Here is a 16861-nt window from a genome sequence, read left to right as displayed (position 1 = left end):
AAGCTTCTTTGGATGTGTTAGATTTCACAGCGAAATCCATGGCGGCAGGTGTTATGGCTAGAAGAGCTTTGTGGCTTAGATCATGGTTGGCGGATATGCATTCCAAGAACCGGTTGGTGTCATTACCGTATGAGGGTTCCCTATTATTTGGAAATAAGCTTGAGGCTATTATACAAAAGATGTCAGGGGGTAAGTCAGCGAGGCTGCCTCAGGACAAGAGGAATAAATTTCCGTTTCCTTCTTCTAAGCAACAATTTAAGGAAGCGAGAAGTTATAGGCCAGGGCGAGCTTATATGGGAAGGTATTCCTCGGGGATGAATAGGCAGTCCTTTCGCCAGGCCTATAGGAGAGGTGGACGAAGACAATGACTGTCGCGGAGTTCCGGTATCCTTTCCGGTGGGAGCCAGGCTCCAGAAGTTTGCCAGTCTCTGGCAGTATTCAATTCAGGACACTTGGGTACTGGATGTGATATCTCAGGGATACCGGATAGAGTTCTCCGAAGTTCCAAAGAGGGACAAATTTGTGAGTTCAAGAAGCCCAGCTGCGAGTCTGGAACTAAAGGCTCTGGAAGACAGTTTGGAAAAATTGATCCTGGTGAATGCGGTAGAGCCTGTTCCGCCTTCAGAAAGAAAGAGAGGGTTTTATTCCAGAATTTTTCTGATAAGAAAGGCGTCGGGAGATTTCAGAACGATACTAGATCTCAGACAGCTCAACAATTATGTAAAGACGATAAAATTTCGTATGGAGACGATGAAATCCATTCTGTCAGGGGTAAGGAAAGAGGATTTCCTAGCGTCCATAGACCTAAAGGATGCTTACTTTCATGTGCCGGTACACACACGGCACAGAAGATACCTGAGGTTTTCTGTCATGGGCAAGCATTTTCAGTTCACATGCCTCCCTTTCGGTCTGAAGTCGTCTCCAAGGATATTTACCAAGGTGCTGTCGGCACTGGTAACCGTAATAAGAGGTCAAAGAATTGCAATTTGGGCATATCTAGACGATCTACTAGTGTGCGGAGAGTCAAAACAGGAAGTAAAGATGGCGTTAGAAGTGACGCTGCAGATCCTACAAGAACATGGCTGGTTAATAAATTGGAAGAAAAGTCAACTAGAACCAAGACAAGAAATTCAGTTTCTCGGAGTACAGGTGGATACTGCCAATTATACAATAGGTCTTTCAGAAGAAAGATGCTCGAAGATTCGGAGTCTGGCTTCTTTGCTAAGGGAATGCAACAGTGTGACTCTGCGTCAGGGGATGAGTCTTTTGGGTATGATGGCCTCCTCCATAGACGTGGTCCCGTGGGCGAGATGGCGGATGAGGGGCCTTCAGCTAGAGATACTAGGCTATTGTCGGAGACGTTATTCACTGAATCATCGCATAAGGTTAGGCCAAGGGGCAAAACGTTCCCTAGGCTGGTGGATGGAAACAGAACTGGTCGACAGGAAGACGACTTTGTCGGATCGTCACTTCCTCATTCTAACAACAGATGCAAGTGCAGTCGGTTGGGGGGCGCACCTGTTGCAACAGAACTGCCAAGGAAGGTGGAACCACCAGGAGAGAAGATTATCCTCAAACCACAGGGAAATGAGAGCTGTGTGGAAGGCGATGAAATATTTCCAGAAGCAGTTACAGGGGAAACATCTCAGGATATTTTCAGACAATGTAGCAGTGGTAGCCTATCTCAATCGGCAAGGAGGCACCAGAAGTCATGTATTAATGGAAGAGGTATCAAACATACTTCATTGGGCGGAACGTCATCTCGAATCCCTATCAGCACTACATGTTCCCGGAGTAGACAATTATGTGGCAGATTTCCTCAGCAGACAAGAGGTGTTACCAGGAGAGTGGGAATTGAACGAATCAGATTGTACAGAGGTTCGGCCAGCCACAGGTGGATCTGATGGCCACACACATCAATACGAAGGTTCCTCTGTTCTTCTCCCGATATCATCTCCCAGGATCAAGCGGGGTGGATGTCTTCTCTCTCCCATGGGGGTTCAGACTAGCATATGTTTTTCCTCCGTTTCCAATGATTGCACGTATTCTAAGGAAGATCAGAGAAGAGAGGGCGCAGGTCATAATGGTTCTTCCATATTGGCCGAAGAGAGCGTGGTTTCCTTCAGTACTGAGGATGGCAGCAGGGGAACCTTTGACGTTGCCGCTAATAACGGACCTGTTGCATCAGGGTCCATTGCTGCACCCGAATTTGCGACAACTGCATTTGACGGCATGGAAATTGAACGGCAATTATTGAGAGATAAAGGGTTGTCTGAGCAAGTTGTTAATTTGCCGATTCAGTCGAGAAAGAAGGTATCCTCTAAGATCTACTATAGAGTCTGGAAAACTTTCATTTCCTGGTCGGGCTCAAGATTTAACCCACAGAAAGCAGAGACATCGCAGGTCCTTCAATTCTTGTTTGATGGATTTGAGAAGGGGCTGGCGGTATCTACCATCAAGGTCCAGATAGCAGCACTGAGTGTCCTATTGGAGAGAAGATTATCTGATGAGAGCTTAGTGAGGAAGTTCTGTCAGGCAATTAAAAGGATAAGACCTCGCTTCAGGTCGGTGGTCGCTCCGTGGGATCTGAATTTAGTTTTAAATTCATTAATGTTGTCTCCGTTTGAGCCATTGCAGGACGTCTCGGTTAAATTTCTAACTTGGAAAGTAGTGTTCCTGGTAGCCATTACATCAGCCAGAAGAGTTGGAGAGCTACAGGCCCTGTGGTCGGAGGAGCCCTACCTTCATTTCCTCCCGGGTAGACTTGTGTTAAGGACTAATCCAGATTTTTTGCCCAAGGTGGTGTCAGATTTTCATTTGAATCAGGACATCGTGTTACCATCATTCTACCCACAGCCGCAGAATGAGGAGGAGAAGAAAATGCATAGTTTGGATCTAATCAGAGCAATTTCAGTGTATCTGGACAGAGTGAAAGAGTTCCGTAAGACGAAACACCTGTTTGTGTTATATTCAGGTGCAAGGAAGGGTGAGAAACCTACGAAACAGACCATCTCCAGATGGATCACAGAACTCCTGGCGTTTATTTACAAACAGAATGGTCAGGAGGTTCCGGAGCAGCTAAAGGCACACTCTACCAGGGCCATGGCAGCTTCCTGGGCTAAGAAGGCAAGGCTTTCGGCGAAGGATATATGTGCAGCAGCCACATGGTCTTCTATTCATACATTCTCCAGTCATTATGCGGTGGATGTTATTGAGGCACACTTTGGAAAACGTGTCTTTGATGCAGCGTTGAATTAAACAAATTATAATTTTCAGCATTGACAAGATGTCTGTGGTATTTTTTTTTATTGCCCTCCCTATATTGAGTGTTGGTATATCCCAAGAGTAAGGGCTGCCACGAAGTAGTGTAGGAGAAAAAAGCAAATTATACTTACCGATAATTTCATTTCTCCGCGGTACTTCATGGCAGCCTACAATATACCCTCCCTTAGTAAAGTATAAATATAGCCTGGTCACAGGAGACACTCAAAAGACTAATGGAGGAAGGGGAGGAGCAGGGCTCCAAGGTGGGTGGTCCTAAAGTGTTGAGAGGATTCCCTGTCTAAGTTTAGGAATGGGATACAATTCCCAAGAGTAAGGGCTGCCATGAAGTACCTCGGAGAAATGAAATTATCGGTAAGTATAATTTGCTTTTATCTCCTCCGGTACTGAAGTAGTTATAATCATTATGTGTTATAAAAATAGAAAAGTTAAGCAGAGGGTTAAGATATATAGGTAAAAAATAACAGTCTGTTCTTCTGCACAAGGAAATACTGTCAACTGCACATGCTCACTGCTTACTCTGTTCTTTCACTCGTTATCAGAGTGCTGTGTTATGCAGGCAGCCACAGCAGTGATGCCATTTACAGTCCCTCCTCTGCCATCCATTTCACTAAGGTTAGAAATTGTGTTCCAATTTCAGAGGTGGACAAGGGCCCTCATTCCGAGTTGTTCGCTCGGTATTTTTCATCGCATCGCAGTGAAAATCCGCTTAGTACGCATGCGCAATGTTCGCACTGCGACTGCGCCAAGTAACTTTACTATGAAGAAAGTATTTTTACTCACGGCTTTTTCTTCGCTCCGGCGATCGTAATGTGATTGACAGGAAATGGGTGTTACTGGGCGGAAACACGGCGTTTCAGGGGCGTGTGGCTGAAAACGCTACCGTTTCCGGAAAAAACGCAGGAGTGGCCGGAGAAACGGTGGGAGTGCCTGGGCGAACGCTGGGTGTGTTTGTGACGTCAACCAGGAACGACAAGCACTGAAATGATCGCACAGGCAGAGTAAGTCTGGAGCTACTCTGAAACTGCTAAGTAGTTAGTAATCGCAATATTGCGAATACATCGGTCGCAATTTTAAGAAGCTAAGATTCACTCCCAGTAGGCGGCGGCTTAGCGTGTGTAACTCTGCTAAATTCGCCTTGCGACCGATCAACTCGGAATGAGGGCCAAGGAGTAGACAACTACTAACATGTACTCTGACTGCTGCATTCTGTATACAAGGGGGCGATTTATGATCCAGCAGGGTGCACTGAAAAAGGACAGGATGTTTTTTCACATTCCAAAAATGAAACAGCCTAGAACAGTGGTTCTCAAACTCGGTCCTCAGGACCCCACACAGTGCATGTTTTGCAGGTCACCCAGCAGGTGCACAGGTGTATTAATTACTCACTGACACATTTTAAAACATCCACAAGTGGAGCTAATTATTTCACTTGTGATTCTGAGAGGAGACCTGCAAAACATGCAGTGTGTGGGGTCCTGAGGACCGAGTTTGAGAACCTGTGGCTTAGAAGAAACAATAAAATTAACACAATGTAAACTTTCTCTATTATGGATACAATAAATAAACAAACCATACTACAGTTCATGTGTATAGACTATTCAATTAAACAGTCTTTTCCCCACACCTAAAAATGAGAAATAAGGCTCAGAAACCCACTGATTCCACGTAAACTGCATAATCAATTGGTTTTTCCCACAAGGGAACCCCCAATTTTACCATTGTTATGCTAACTCTACCTTGCAGCTCATGAAGCAGTCCAACTTTGTGGATTCACGGACGGGGCCATTGGCTTGATCTGGTGCCGCACTTACCGCCAATTGTGTAGATGTAGGCTGCTTCCCAGCCTAATGAGCAGTAATATGAAGCTGCTGGTGATAGTTTTGGGATCGTTGTTGAAAGAACATTAAGTTTAAAGAATGGCTTTTACACTGCAACAATGCCCTTAGATGAAATCTGTCCCAGAAACTTGCTCCCTGCAGTGACTGCTTGCTGTGTTTGTGTCCAAGTCACAATTATAACTCCTTAACGGAGTAATATAACCGGCTTCTTTGTGCTAGATTAACGGGTCAGCAATGAAGTTTCACAGTTCAGCTTTACTGCAGAATTTGATCTCCTGATAGGACTGTATGTCTGTGAATTCCTGTGTTTCAATGTCAATTAACCCTATTAATATAGGGGGTCATTCAGACACGTTTGCTCGCTGTGTTTTAACGCAGCACAGCGAATGAGTTCCTGCTGCGCATGCACCGGCGCCGTAGTGCGCTTGCGCATGCCGGACGGCCGAAGGCCGTAGCAGGGATGCGATCGCCTCTGCCTGATTGAGGAGCAGAGGCGATCGATGGGCGGGAGGAGGCGGAACGGCGGCATTTGGCTGCTGTTTCGTGGGTATGGTCCGGCCAATGCAGACGTGGCCGGACCGAACGGGGGGCGGGCCGCAGCGGCTGCGTGACATACTCTTTAAGTGCAAAGACATTGCCGCTGTGCGATGCCTTTGCACTTCTGCGAGGGGGGGCCGGACTGACATGCGGGGCGGACTAGCCCTGTGCTGGGTGTCCCCCCCGCATGTAAGGGAACAAGATTGTAGCTGTGCTAAATTTAGCACAGCTACGATCAACTCGGAATGACCCCCATAGATCCAAGTGCAAAGTTATTGAACTTCAAAGAGGTTTCTGAAAACTGTCTTTTGACTATCAGACAGACTGGTTAAACCTGTTCCAATCTGAGGGGCAATAACCGGGCAGAAAACTGCGGGCTATCATCTCCTAGAGCACAGGTTCTCAAACTCAGTCCTCAAGACCCCGCACAGTTCATGTTTTGCAGGTCACCTATAGATTTTTAAAATGTGACAGTTGCTGGGTGACATGGAAAACGTGAACCGTGTGGGGTCCCAAGGACTGAGTTTGAGAACCACTGTCCTAGAGGATCCTCCGTGATGCCTGGCAGTGGAGCTGGTACATGGCAGAGAGAGTGCTAGGCTACGTTAGTCTAGGGGCATATCATGAGATGAGGGGGCCCGTGTGCAGTCTTAATTGTCTGGGCATGCTGGCACTTGTGGTTCAATAAGTGGCATCAAGCAGGGGCAGGCTTGCTAGGACCTGTAGTCCACCTATAAAAAAAATATTATTTAACAATTTAATATTACTATAACCTCTGCAACCAAGGCCCAAGGTGTATACAGAAGAGCCATAGACCTCTTTTTTTTTACTGTGGAGAAGAGGCGGGGTCCCCACTTCCCTAGGCATTCCAGCGCTGGACTGGCCAGTTTGGGGCTGGGTGCTGTTGTAAAAGGCTTGGACTATTCTCCTATTTTTGTCCCATCAATGCTCTCATACATGGGGCTGAAGTACTCCAGGGACTGGGGTACAGTTGACCTTCTCTGCAGCAGGTCTGATCCCCTAGTTTTCCTGTCCCTTAATGATGAGGGCAACATAATGATTATTTTTCTTTTTAAGTGGCCTAACATTTGAATCTCAGCTAGTAATAGGAGTGTTAAAAAAGCATAAAAAAATATTTCACAATATCAAAATCTCTAACGCCCCTGGGGTCTAAGCAGCCCCTGCCGTTCATTTCAAATTTCCCACTTTCACCACTGTTTATGACAATCACATTTATTCCACGTCACATTTATGCATATATATGTGTAATTGTGCTGCAGATCAGTGTAAAAGCCCCAGTTGACAGTTTGTTTGGAAGGGACTGGAAAAAGTCTAAGGGGGATATCCTGTTAGATACAACAAATATAAACCCTCCTAGTAAACACAGCGCAATCAAAAAAAAAGGCAGAATTACGTTCCTGATTGAATATGTGGAATCAGATGTCTCTATCCATCCAGGTAAGTGGAATCCAGCTCGTATAGTCCCAATATGAAACAGAAAAAAATAGCAAGCGAACAACCAATGTGTAGTACTTCCCAATAATAATGAATCAGAAACGTCTTTGAAAAAACAAAAACAGATATCCAGATCCAGCGTACCCCACTCACTCAGTGATAGGTGGATATATACATATCAAGGTATCTTTATGCAGTCAATTGCCGTATCCATACACCCTTGGAGTGCGCAATAGAGATAGATGGGAAGGAGGGTAATTCGTCAAAATATAGAGCGTACCCAAAAACTCACAGGTGAAAGATGGATATGAAGTACATAAAGGTTTCTTTAAGGTGTGCAATTTTACTGCACACAGCGTACCCCAACTCACTCTTGATGATGTGAAGCAAATCCTATCAAGGTATCTTTACATGGTTGGCTCGGTAAGTATCCCTTTCTTCCAGGTTATCCCATATGTCCTCAATATTTTACATAGGGAAATGGAACAGAAAGAAGGAAAGCCAATGTGTAGTATATATTGAATGATATAGAGACCTAATAAACTAGTCTCCTGTTTAAATCACCAGATGTTGGTACAGGTGGGAGCAATTATAATGACCTTACACTATAAAAAACAGCAAGTGGGATGATGTATTAAACCCTACAGCTGAATGTTACAGAGCAATATATGGATGGAAAGGAAATGGAGTGGCGTACCCCAACACTCACAGCAACACCACCAGTGTCAAACACATCAAGGTATCTTTTTAAAGGGTGCATGTAATCTTCATATATTGCGTACCAAGACTCACACGTGCAAATCAGGCGCCGTTCCTATCAAGGTATCTTTATGCGATTGATCAGGTGATCTCACTCCAAATCGTGATTTTCCATAAAAACTAAAATTTATTGGACTACACAAACTCCACAAAGGAGTGTGCAAAAATACAAACACATGAATTAAAAAAGAAGAATCCAGTAAAAATTACACAATATGAGCAAAAGTTTGAAGTATAAAAATCAAAGTCCACATGAATTCAATTAAAAATGGCTACTCACACTCCTTGTAGTATAATCAACGCGTTTCAGTCTTATAGACCTTTATCAAGATGAACTGGAGTGTCTAGGAGTGAAATATTTAAAGTACAGGTAGCCAATAGAAATGCACCGGAAGTGACGTCATTTAATTACATCAATTAATTATACTGATCCAAACTGATTATAATAACATATATCCACTGATAGGCTTTATATACATTCCCCCATCAAACAAACGCGCCCTCACTTTATTATAAATAGAGATATTGAACTCTATACATAAATCCAAAGAAGACTTCATTAGTCCACGCCAGGCGCGAAGTTCCGGTCCGTCAGGGATAGATGGGAAATGTAGTCCTATTGAGTTTGTAGTCTGTTCATTTCCTGTGCGGCTCCCGGAACCGGAAGTGCGGCTTCGTCGGCGGAACTGAGATTACCCTGAGGTTTCATGGGAAATGTAGTTCGGGCAGGCTTTCAAAACGGAACGGTAGTCCATAAATATTGTCTGAGGATTATGGGAAATGTAGTCAGTTGTGCATTATATCCGAAAAACATATACAGTGAGCCAAAACAAATTCAGATTCACTTATATAACCAATATGTTCATAAAAACAATACACCCTGGCATTAAAGCAACAATAAAAATGTCATACATAAATAATAAGGATGCAATAATGAACAACAAAAACGTAATATTATAAGAACCACTTGAGTTCGAAATCGCAGTTGAGACCATAAGGGCTCAAGGTGTTATAATTAAAGATACAGTTCATTTTGGATCTGGCCAAGACACATGCTGTATCTTTATTTCTTAAGGACCCTTTTATATGTTTTATACCAAAAAAACCTGTGATACCAGAAACCAAACAATCATGTGTATTTTTAAAATGTAAGGATAGTAAATGGGTATCCAGCCCCTTCTTTATATTCCTTATATGTTCTCCTATTCGCACTTTAAAGTGGCTTGATGTGCGTCCGATGTAAAATAAATTGCATTTACATCTAATCGCATACACAATATTTTTTAGTATCGCATGTTATGAAATCACTGATATCAATATCAATATTATTGATAGAAATTTTAGTAATTTTGCTGTGTCCTTCACTTTTAATATTTTTACAACCGATGCAGCTCCCACATCTAAAAAAAACCTTTAGAGATAACCTTTGGTCCAGACGGTGAGGAAGGAAAGGCACTAGAGACTAATTTATTTTTTAGATTAGGTGCCCTGCGGTATATGTGTACCGGTTGATCTGGTACCAGGGACCCAATGATTGGATCTCTTTTTATGAGGCCCCAGTGTTTCTTAAAAATATGTTCAATGGACTTATATTGAGTGTTGAACTCTGTGATGAACGCCCATTCGTATCTATCACTCTTTTTACTCTGTTTGTTGCTTACTAGAAGGTCCTTACGTTCTATCTCATTGGTTCTCTCTCTGGCTTCCTTTATTTTGCTTTTATTATAGCCACATATTTTAAATTTTTTAACTAAAGTCGATGCTTGACTCTGAAAAGTGGCTTCCTCACTGCAATTCCTTTTTAACCTTTTTAATTGGCTCACAGGGATTGAATTAAGCCAATTACCATGGTGGCAGCTGGTAGCTGCAATGGGATCCGGTCTGAAGATCGACAGTGTCTAGGTCGACAATGTTTAGGTCGACCACTATAGGTCGACAGTCACTAGGTCGACATGGATGGAAGGTCGACAGGGTTTCTAGGTCGACATGTGCTAGGTTGACAGGTCTAAAGGTCGACATGAGTTTTTCACATTTTTTTTTCTTTTTTTGAATTTTTTCATACTTAACAATCCACGTGGACTACGATTGGAACGGTAAAGTGTGCCGAGCGAAGCGGTAGCGGAGCGAAGGCACCATGCCCAAAGCATGGCGAGCAAAGCGAGCCATGCGAGGGGACGCTGTGCACTAATTTGGGATCCCGGTTACTCTACGAAGAAAACAACACAAAAAAAAATCCTCATGTCGACCTTTAGACCTGTCGACCTAGCAAATGTTGACCTAGAAACCCTGTCGACCTTCCATCCATGTCGACCTAGTGACTGTCGACCTATAGTGGTCGACCTAAACATTGTCGACCTAGACACTGTCGATTTGATGAACCACACCCAGCTGCAATATAGGTTCCACAGTCAGAAGGCTTGGAAAAAGTCTTAGTATTAATTTTCTGTTCTTTAATATAAACCGTAATGTCCAAGAAATTTATGGTTTGCTGATCCATCTCAAAAGTGAGTTTGATATTTCTATCATTTAGATTAAGTGTGGCACAAAAATTCTTTAATGAAGCTTCATCACCCCTCCATACAAAAAAAAATATCATCTATGTATCTTGCATAGGACACCAGGTTCACCCCGAGCACTTGGTTGGACCAGATAGATTTGGTCTCCCACAACCCCATGAAGAGGTTGGCGTAACTCGGGGCAAACCTGGTGCCCATAGCAGTCCCTGTCTTTTGAATGTAAAATTGATCTTTAAAGAGAAAAAAATTATTATGGAGAATGAATTGTATCCCCTCCAAAACAAGGTTTTTCATATCCCTTGATAAATCAGATTGATCTAGAAAGAAAGAAACCGCCTCTAATCCATGTTTATGATTAATAATAGTGTAGAGGGAGCAAACATCAGCAGTTACCAGCCAATCACCGTCCCTCCATTCAACGGTTTCTAACATTGTTAGAAAATCTTTAGTGTCTTTTAGGTGTGACTTGTTGGTGAGTACCATTGGCTGCAATAAAAAAATCAATAAACTGTGATAAATTAGCTGTTATTGACCCCACTCCCAAAATTATTGGCCTGCCTGGGGGGTCCACAAGGCTTTTATGGACCTTTGGAAGAATATAGATCACAGGAGTTACTGGATTTTCCGACAGAATGAATTTAGCTTCTTTATCACTAATGGTACCGCTACATTCATATTTATCAATTAAATCTTTCAATTTAGACAAGGTTGATTCCGTTGGATTATTCCTCACCTTTCTATAAGTGGAGGGGTCATTAAGGTGGCGCATCACTTCATCCTCATATTTACTAAGATCCATCACCACTACTCCCCCCCCTTATCTGCAGGCTTAATAATAATGTTTTTGTTCTTCAAATCTCCTAAAGCTTTTCTTTCCTTCAGAGTCATATTAAACTTTTTCTTAGGTTTGGATTGTATCACTTTTAAATCATCCAAAACAAGAGCAATGAATGATTCTATGAATGGGCCTTGTACATGCCTGGGGAAGAAAATCGATTTAGGTTTAAAGGGGGTAACAGAATTTTGCATGGACTGATCCATATTCTCCTGGTTGGCGAAAAGCTTCTTAATAGTCAACTTTCTTGTATATCTTTGAAAAATCTAAGCACAATTGAAAAGGGTTTACATAATTAGTGGGAGCGTATTTCAGACCCTTTTGTAATACCGAAATCTCACTAGGGGACAAATCATATGAACTCAAATTAAAAATCTTTACCTTTCCCACTTGATCTGATCTCACTGTATCATGGTCGTTTGGATCAATAATGATTTCACCTGTATTTTGATTTAATGGGGGTCCTTAATCTTTAAGTTCTTTTTCTTTATTCTTAACTTCATTGATTGTTTGGGGTTTTTTCTTCTTATTTTAGGGACCCCACCCCTCCTTTCTCTCTTTGTTTTATAATGATTCACCTGCGATTCACTTGATGTGGGCGTTCATACAAAAAACGTGGACATCTTTCTGCATTACGTAGCGGGGGAAAACGGTTTGATGTCTCCGGATAATCCCTCCACATTTGTTGTTTCGTTGATCTATAATCTCTGGTTGGGATGTTTCTCCACTCGGGCATACTCTCTCTACGATTGCCCTTTGAGTTATAGTACCTTTCTGGGGTTCTATTCCTATATTTTGGGGCAAAAGGTGTAACAGATCTCCGTGAAGTACTTATCCGACTGTTCTTTAAATATGTTGGTCTCTGATGTCTAAACATAGTCGTTTGGGAATACTCCTGAGGTTTCTTTTTATTAAACTTAAATTTGTTAGCATTTTTCATTTTGGAACTTTCTCTATCCTCAGTTTCTGGGGGACTATTTAGATCTAGCTTATCCCTGTTGAATTTCTATATTTTTTTTTCCATTAGCTGTCTTTGTGTTCATTTGACCCTATCTTCTATATCTCTTTCTAGATCTTTGTATTCCTCAGAATTGGCATATGGGGTTACTAATGATTTATATACGGTGATCTCCTCCTCTAATTTTATCAGCTCTCTTTTCCTTTCCTTGATGATTAGTCTCATCAAGGAAAAATAACAACCATTGACTATATCCTCCCATTCTTTTTTGAAATCTTCCCTTGAGGTCTCAAAAGTGGAGGTTTTCAATATTTTCAGACCTCACGGGATCATTTCATTAGTTAGATAGCGTTCTAATGTAGTTGCCTCCCACCATAATCTACTTTCTTTAATGATGGAGGCTTCTAATTTTTCCATGATCCCGTGTAGATCCCCATCAAGTAAGTCAATCTGATCATTATCTCCTCCAAAATTCCTTTCAAACATAGACTGTCTTTGTTCCTTATAAGTGAACATGTTGTTCTTTGCTGCCGTGTTGATTCACTTTCCAAATGGTGAATGAAGTGAACAAGATATAGTAGAAAAAATAGGGAAGTGTATCAAGTGGCGCAATGCAGCTATAGTACTTGATGGTGTAAATTAAATGTCACCACATTTAAGAACAAAAATAGATACAACAAATATAAACCCTCCTAGTACACACAGCGCAACCAAAAAAAGGTGGAATTACGTTCCTGATTGAATATGTGGAATCAGATGTCTCTATCCATCCAGGTAAGTGGAATCCAGCTCGTATAGTCCCAATATGAAACAGAAAAAAATAGCAAGAGAACAACCAATGTGTAGTACTTCACAATAATAATGAATCAGAAACGTCTTTGAAAAAATGAAAACAGATATCCAGATCCAGCGTACCCCACTCACTCAGTGATAGGTGAATATATACATATCAAGGTATCTTTATGCAGTCAATTGCCGTATCCATACACCCTTGGAGTGCGCAATAGAGATAGATGGGAAGGAGGGTAATTCGTCAAAATATAGAGCGTACCCAAAAACTCACAGGTGAAAGATGGATATGAAGTACATAAAGGTTCCTTTAAGGTGTGTAATTTTACTGCACACAGCTTACCCCAACTCACTCTTGATGATGTGAAGCAAATCCTATCAAGGTATCTTTACTTGGTTGTCTCAGTAAGTATCCCTTTCTTCCAGGTTATCCCATATGTCCTCAATATTTTACATAGGGAAATGGAACAGAAAGAAGGAAAGCCAATGTGTAGTATATATCAAATGATATAGGGACCTAATAAACTAGTCTCCTATTTAAATCACCAGATGTTGGTACAGGTGGGAGCAATTATAATGACCTTACACTATAAAAAACAGCAAGTGGGATGATGTATTAAACCCTACAGCTGAATGTTACAGAGCAATATATGGATGGAAAGGAAATGGAGTGGCGTACACCAACACTCACAGCAACACCACCAGTGTCAAACACATCAAGGTATCTTTTTAAAGGGTGCATGTAATCTTCATATATTGCGTACCAAGACTCACACGTGCAAATCAGGCGCCGTTCCTATCAAGGTATCTTTATGCGATTGATCAGGTGATCTAACTCCAAATCGTGATTTTCCATAAAAACAAAAAGGTAAAGCCCGATAAGCCACTACTGGTTTTTTTCGGGAATAATAGGATAGCCCCCGGCAGGACAATTAGCCCTGGTAAATTACCAGGGCTAATTGTATATCCCCCTAAGTGGTTTAATAACAGTGTTGAGTTGTGATCATGTTTATGCCTGTTGTTTAAAAGGACAATGCTTTTACTAACAAGCCACAGCTTGTAAAAGCATTGCCCTTTTAAATATCAGGCATAAACATGATCAGAAACACTTTGTAAATAAACCCCTTAGTCCTGGTCTGTTGTCCGTGAACAAGCTCTGGGCTTCTAGACAATCTGATCAAGGACTAGTCAGGCAATCCGTAAAAACCTTTCCCGGTAAATTATGGCCAGGGATAGGGTATTAGCGTTAATGTTCCAGTTCGGCCGGCATCCCGCACGGCAGTCGAACTCGCACTTCATTACATCCCACCCAATGTGCAAGTAAGCCAGTGCTATACAGGATAAGCTGTTATAGTTACACATAATGGGGGGTATTCAATTTAAAAAGTCAGTTGGGTGTCTGTTTTTTTCTATCTAATAGACAGGAAAAAACAGACACCCAACCGACTTTTCAAACATTTGAATTCCCCCCAATGTGTCAGTAAGCCAGTGCCATACTGGGTAGGCAGTTATTGTTACACACAATGGGCTAGATGCATCATCTCTGGGAGAGTGATAAAATGGAAAGAAAAAAGGCACCAGCCAATCAGCTCCTATCTACCATGCAGGACCAGTTCTGGGGCTTTGCGCGCCCCGGGCGGCAATGGGGGGCGTGGTTTCGTACAGGGGGCGTGGTCATTTACGCCCCCTGTACAGACTACTGTAGCGCTCTGAAATGTACCCCCCGCCCCCCAGCGGCAGCGGGGGGAAGCGGGCAGCCGGGGGCACAGCAGTAGCGGATCTTGCCCTGGTGCGGCACCCTCCGGATGGCGCCGGCGCCCTCCGGAAGGCGGCGCCCCAGGCAAAAGTCCTGCTTGCCGGTGGCAAGATCCGCTACTGCTACCATGTCACAGGTCCTGTTTGAAAAATGACAGGAGCTGGTTGGCTGGTAGTTTATCACTTTCCATTTGATCACTCTCCAAGCAATGATGCATCTAGCCCACTGTGTCAGTAAGCCAGTGCCATATACGGTAGGTTGCTATAGCTACACACAATGGGGGGAATTCAAATGTTTGAAAAGTCGGTTGGGTGTCTTTTTTTCCCTGTCTATTACATAAGAATAAACAGTCACCCAACTGACTTTTCAAACAATTAAATATCCCCCAATGTGTCAGTAAGACAGTGTTATACAGGGTAGGCTGCCTAACACATAATGGGGCAGCCTTGGAGAGAGACAAAGCACCAAGCAATCAGCTCCCAATCATTATTTCTCAAACACAGCCTGTAACATGACAGTAAGGAGCTAGCTGCACATCAGCCCATCCCAACCCTCTCCATCACCCCCCCAAGGCCCAGCACATCTACCTCAATGAGTCAGTGAGCCAGTGCCATACAGGGTATATGTTACAGTTACTATGTGTCAGTAAGCCAGTTTTATGCAGGGTAGGCTGCTATAGGTATACACAATGTGTCAGTAAGCCAGTGTTATAAAAAGATAGGCTGCTATAGTTACACAATGCATCAGTAAGCCAGAGTTATACAAGGTAGATGCTACACTGATAGATAGAGCGCAGTGATTCACTCCAGCTTTCCGAATTGTTATTAAATAATACCCATTTTACACCGAGCCAAAAACCTGTCTTATTGTCAGTGTCAATCTGATGTCATCTGTCAGTGCCCCACAGAGAGAGGAGAGAGGCGCATGGGACAACAGAATAGCACTGATACTGGACACAGGCAGTCTTATAACGCTAACAGGCACAAGTAACCTGATCCACCCGCAGCCTGAACCAGCCATCACAGCAGCAGCCACTGGTAATGCTGACAGGCAATGACAAACACCTGCAGCCTGCACCAGCCATCACAGCAGTCACTGGTAACATTGACAGGCACAAGGAATCTGATCCACCTGCAGACGATACCAGCCACTGCAGCACCCATTGGTAATGCTGACATGAAAAAACAACTGCTCACAGTTTGCACCAGCCATTGCAGCAGCAGCCACTGGAAAGGCTGACAGGCGCAAACAACCTGATCCACAGCATGTCTTCCTCCAGCTGGACTGTGGTAGAAATTAAAGAGCTCCTACTAATCAGGGATGAAGAAGAAATAAGATGCTAAATGATTGGCACTGTAAAGGATGCTGTTGTGTACCGGAATATTTCAGATGCTGGCGACTCATGAGATAAACCGGTCACAGCAGCAAGTGGTGAATAAGTTAAAGGCCTTGCATAAGGTCTTGACTGCATATTTGCTGCCTAACCTAGTTAACCCATATTAGTGAGCACAATGTGTCACATAATGTGTAACTGTCAGGAGATGTAAACGCTCAAGTCTGACTAATCTAAGGGTTTATTTATTATTATTTATAGTATTGTCAGTTGTCAATAGCCGCAAATTGTAGGTGTTATATCATGCTTACCTACTTTCTGGCAGCTCTCTTGGGGAGAGAGCTGCCAGGTCGGCTCAGTGGAGGGCCGGGGCGGGACAATGACGAGAAGAGGTGATGGAGCGGAGGCAGAATGGGGCGGGACGAGGGCATGGTTACCTAGGCACAACATTTAAGCCATGCCCCCAGCGCTGTAATGCCGCTACAACCGGTATTTTACAGCAGAGGGCGTGACTATGATGACGTGATTCAACAAGAATCGCGTCATCGACTGTCCGGACCGCCCACTTTACTCTCAAAGTGGGTGACCGGGCAGGGGGGAACAGCAAAATCGGGAGACTTGTCTGCTCTTCCGGGGAGCCGGGAGGGTCACCTGATTTTCGGGAGCCTCCCGGCCATTCTGGGAGAGTAGGCAAGTATGTGTTATATAAGGTGAAATGTTTTTTTCTAGTCCAGTGGGTTGAACATGTAGCCCTACAGCTGCCACATCACCACAAATCCCAGCATGCCCGACCACAATGC

Source organism: Pseudophryne corroboree, chromosome 2 (genome assembly GCF_028390025.1).
Source record: "Pseudophryne corroboree isolate aPseCor3 chromosome 2, aPseCor3.hap2, whole genome shotgun sequence".
In the NCBI taxonomy this organism is placed as follows: domain Eukaryota; kingdom Metazoa; phylum Chordata; class Amphibia; order Anura; family Myobatrachidae; genus Pseudophryne; species Pseudophryne corroboree.
This window is presented reverse-complemented; position numbering follows the sequence as displayed.